We start from the raw sequence: 5,753 nt of genomic DNA, 5'->3' as shown, positions 1-5,753 counted from the left end.
TAGTGTAATTTGGATAGAGAAAAGTAACAAAAGAATAAAAATGATATTTTAATAAGAAAAATTCCAAATTACTCCGCTCAAGTATAAGACAAAGTTCCTTAAACTATTTCTTGGTTCAATTTACCCCTATTCTATGTCATTGGGTTCAAATTTATCCCCTAACACAATTTTTCTTTTTTTCCGCCATGCACATGTGGATTTTTAAGTTACAATTTTGAGAGATGGTAGTAGACATCATAACACATGTTAGAAAATTCATCATGATTTTTTATCATTATTTTGATAGGGTATGATATTTAATAATAAACTAATTCTTTGGATAAAAATTATAAAAAATAATGATGAAAAATTCATAATATGTAGTGTTGGAGACCGGAGTCGGGTACTAATTTATGCGGATACTTCGTATGTGAGTTCATCCACGACTTTGTAGGTCCGGCGCCATGACCGACTACGACTTAACCGTACGTATACAAAATTCTTAACAATAAATTAGTTATACTTAGAAAATCAATTCATGTATATATATATATATATATATATATATATATATATTTTAATTGTGCAAACCCATTGACCTACTATATATATAATAACCTTTGCAAATGACATAGATGATGTACAGGAAGGACAGAGTCCTCGACATGGACGTATCAGGACAATACAAGAACAATTATGTGGATTTTTCTTCTGAATGAGGTCATAAATCCAGCGGGGGAGTTTCATAATGATGGATCAAATCTACATCACCATCCGGACTCGGGTTCAGAATATTAGATACGATATGTGTATGCACAATTGGTGTCTCTCTCTCTATATATAATAGTATCTCAAATGTAGTATTAATGTAATATTAAAGATAAATAGAACTTTATATATATTAGCGTATTAGAACTAGTATATGTAAAGAAAACAAATATGAAATACGAATAAAGAAAATAGAAATAGAAAATAAGAAAAGAAAAGAAAAAACAAATTAGTACCATTGGGGAGACCAACCGGCACTAATTAGGCCGCCCCCGCGCACCGCTTGGCAGGTCCTTTAGTATCGGTTGGTCTCCCCAACCGTACTAAAGGGCCCTATAGTACCGGTTATTCCAACCGGTATGACCTCCCTCTAATACCGAATTGCTAGCACCGGTTGTACAAACCGGTACTAGAGAGGGGTTACCAACCGGTAGCAGAGGCGTTTCCTCTAGTAGTGATGGTGGAAAATAAATTGCCAACTTGAACTTGTACTTGGATAATGAATTTATGACTTAGATTATACACCAACTAATGAACTAATTCATCCTAACACTTGGAGCCATAAGGTAAACTCAGGATCGACCATTATACGATAGCAATAGAATCATCGAAAATGAGATACAATCAAGTACATGTCTTTTCGATTGATTTGCACTTTAATTCAATACTCCCTTCATCCCACAAAGACTGTTCGTTTAGCCTTCAAAACTTGTCCCACAAAAAATGTCCATATAATTTTCGGAGAATCCAACAAAGGCCCTCATAATACCTTTTGGCCCAGTTAACGAATCGATCATTTACTCCCACCATCGATGTCCGAGCCAGACTCGCTAAATAAGGAAGGCTAATAGGTCCGACAATTACTGCAAGCATGCATGCATAATTAATACTACTCGGTAATCCATCCGATTAAGAATGGTTATTAAGGGTACTTTAGACTTTTAGCATTACTACTATCTTGTCTAAAATTTTCTAAACGAACAGTCTTTGTAAGATGGAGGTAGTACAGTCTAACAAAAGGTGGTAAATTCAGGAAACGCGTGAGGAAGACAATCACGCAATCCTCATCAGACACACCTTTGCTTTCCGTTCTCACTTAACTTATTGATGACATTCCCAAGCATCAACAAGCTCTTGTTAATATAACATCTGGTCAACAACTAGCCGCAACTAATCACTAGGTATCCAATTTTATTTATGGTCCAGAAACTTCCAAAGTTTATATGAAAAATCTCTCTGAATCCCATTTCAAAGTTGGTCACTTGATACTATTTTCAGACATGGAAATTTTCATAGCTTTGTTAGAGTGGACCTTGTTCAACATCTTTGACCTTAAATTTGAGACCCTTCTGATATGATCCTTGGTCCAAACATGACTCCATTATGTTCCATGCACTTCCAACTCTTTGTTCCGTTTTTTGCAAAATTTTTTGAAATTTGAATCTTTTATTTGATTTTTGACCAAATTTGACCTTTTTCAAATTAGTTGACCAAAACTGACTTAATCTCTATTACAAGTTCATAATCCACTTATTGTCCTAAATAACATTTTATTAAGTGTTCCAAACACAAATTCCCTAGTAATCTAAGACGAGATCCATGAAACATCAGGCTCCTTCTGCTTCTATGCTGCTTACCGTCGAATATGTCGAGATTATTCTACGTGATGATGGAGAATGGAGGTATTTATAGTCTGGAGGACCCGTGGTTGAAATGGGAAGTTGAGCGGGCGAGGGAATGGCCGAGGCCGATCAGCCTGGCCCTTTCTTCTAGCCTCTCATGTCTCCCTGTGTCCCCAAATCTCCTATGATGTTCTGGAGTTTTCTTTTCGCTTGCATGTGGACCTGACACGATGATAACCTCGGGATAAGAATGGTTCTTGATAACCTTCCAAATCTCCACTTGATTCACTTTGATCTCGAGATCAACTTGCCACATCTTCAGAGACTTAGTCCTTAAATATTCCTGGAGGATTGCTCATTAAGAATAAGCACGAAATGGGGACCCTAGACCGATCAGCATGGGCTCCATAGGCCGATTGACCTAGGCCATTTTTGGGCTCATTAGCCTTCGTCTTTCTCTGGGTTGTCGTTTGTTCAGGGCCTTGTCCAATTATACTCCATTATGGTCCAATTTCCTGCAAAAATAGAATATTCTCTAAAATACAATGCATATACGAAAATAGCATGTTTATTAGGTATTAAATTCAAGTCATTATTAAAGATAAATAAGGGTAAAAAAGGTATCATTAACGAGCGCCAATAACAATGTATTTTACTCTTCTTTAAACTCCACAATCTCCGTAATATCCGAATGATTCTCTGGAACTCCGAAGCTCCCATAGTAGCGCTGTAACACACTAGGTTCTAGTAGCACACTAGCTCATTCAACGACTTGGCAATTTAACAATACATCCACCATGTGAGAACCTGGTAAACATTCTTTTTTCAGTATCTTAAAAGAAGTTGTTTGTTCTGGGATGGGAGAAGTATGGTTGTCTTGCATGCAGAGCCAAATTTGCATTCACGAGGACTAAGATATGCATGGTAGCTCTTCCCGCATGATCAAATTTTCACTGAGTGTAAATATAATGGGTCTATGAAGTTAATTAAAACCATTTGGAAATCGTTGTTAGCCCACTTCAAACTCTGGTCATTTAAATTTTAAGAAGGGCTGATGGGTTAGTTTGATGAGAGGTACCTAAAATTGGTACCTGGGGGTACAAATATTTTGATGGAAACAGGAGGGGATTGAGATCCCCTACTGGTGGGGGTACCAATATTCAGTACACTGCGTGAACAACATACATAGGTGACCATCGTCTCCACCAAGGCATATCTGAGCTTCGTTCAAATTGTTAAAATTTAGTTAGTTGAAACTTCGTTCAAATTGCAGTGGGTGTGAATGGATGAATTTCTTGTAGATTTAGTTAGTCGTGAGTTGCATGTTTCTTAGTTGAATTTTCAAATTTCAGACAATGGAACTTGGGAAAAGATTTAGTTGTTGGAAGACAATGGAACAATGGACATCTGAGCTTGTGCTATCTCCATACCAGCTGTGTGATTCGGCTTATCTCCGTGCAGTATATGTAAATTTTCGATCTTGATATCAACGTAGTGCGAGCATCAGTGTCTAATTATGCTGCACAAACACTTTAGCACCTTCAACATGACTGACACCTGCACACGAAGTTCATAAGATCAGAGAACGTGCGTGCCTAGCCTAGCTAATTAACCAATGCAACGCAACCGTGCAGGCTGTCCAGTTGACTAGGCCTGTAACAAATTAGTAATCCACGATATGCATCCAGATTGCAAGCCTGTCAAGCGACGAGTTGTAACTTAACAATGCATCCACGCGAACCTGATGGTCATTTTCAATGTCAGCTCCAACCCCAGTGCTTCCCTATATATTGCAGCCATGGACGCCACGTCAAGAACCATCAACTCCAGCACCACAAAATTAAGCACGCTGATCTCTGATTAGCTTTCTTGTGACACACCACATATAGCTCCACAAGTTCGTTGATGGCAGTCATGGCCAGGAACACCGTCTTGCTCCTCGTCCTGATCGCCACCGCCGTGCAGCTGTGCTCCGTCGTGCCTCCTGCGGCGGCGGCCCGTAGGGTTCTCGTCACCTCTGGAGCTGCTGGTGAGGCCAGTGACGTCGTCCCTCAGGTGACCGATGTTGTCGTCGGCCCACAAGTAACGACAAGTAACCAATGGTGGCAATGGGTCAGTAACGTCACTAGCGCCATCGCTGCTGGTGCCGGTGTCGTCACCAGCAGTCTCAACGAAGTTTTTGGTGGGACCGGTGGCGTCGCCACCACGGCTGGTGGCGTCACTGGCTCCCTTGGCGGTGCGGGTACCGGCGGCAATGGTCGTGGTGCCGGCCATTAAGAGAGACGCAACTGATTGGCCCACGTACGTTGATTCGTGGTTGTGCAATGTGCATATGCATGCATGTCTGTATTTGTACGTGAGAGGGAGTGTGTCTACAAGCTTTGGCAGCTTGCCATCAGTCCCCTTGGTTGCCATTGTTTAGTTTGTATCTGCACCACTTGTTTGTAATTTATTGCATCGATATATTTACATGTATTGTCAATTGCTCATGATAAAATTCTACCTTGTTTTAGTTGAATTTTTTGCGTATATATTGATGTCTTGTATAAGTTGCGGCATATGTATGCATAAAATTCTACCTTTGTATAAGTTGTGGATATCACTACGGGAAACTTTAAATTTGCCGAGTGTTTTCTTTTTGCCGAGTGTTTTTTTTCGGACACTCGGCAAACAAGCTCTTCGCCGAGTGCCAAGCCAAAAACACTCGGCAAATCGTGGCTTTGCCGAGTGTCAAATAAAAAACACTCGGCAAAGCCCCCTCTTTGCCGAGTGTCAAAAAAAACACTCGGCAAAGAGGGGGTTTGCCGAGTGTCAAAAAAAACACTCGGCAAAGAGGGGGGTTTGCCTAGTGTTTTTTTTTGACACTCGGCAAAAAAATAATTTTTTTCCTCTTTTCACCATGAAATTTTTTCTACTCCCCATATACAACATGTGGTACTCCATGTTAAAATTTGGTATATTTTTGAATTTATTTGCTATATTTAATTAATTAATTGCATTTCAAGGGAATTTTTTGTATAAGTCAAATTTGAACTGCAAGTGATTCAAATTATGGAATAAAATGAGTTGAAAAATGATATTCATGTTATTTGGACCAATTTGAGACCTGACCCATGAAATGAAAAGAAATTTCGAACATCTTGTTCAGGAAACACGATCATGAGCGTGTCGCAGTAGTATTTTTAAATTGTAAAAAAAACAATCAAAGTCTGAAAATCTTAAGATTTGTCATGATGTGATGATATAATACGTGGAGGCTGTGGAAAAAAATTGAGAAGGTTTTGCACATTTCATCATGTACGATGATTACAAATCGAAGCATCTCAGAAGAAGAATAGTAACTTTAAGAAGGATTCGACGCCTCTGAACGCGCAAGTCATGAAG

The sequence above is a fragment of the Setaria italica genome, chromosome VIII (assembly GCF_000263155.2).
Source record: "Setaria italica strain Yugu1 chromosome VIII, Setaria_italica_v2.0, whole genome shotgun sequence".
In the NCBI taxonomy this organism is placed as follows: domain Eukaryota; kingdom Viridiplantae; phylum Streptophyta; class Magnoliopsida; order Poales; family Poaceae; genus Setaria; species Setaria italica.
This window is presented reverse-complemented; position numbering follows the sequence as displayed.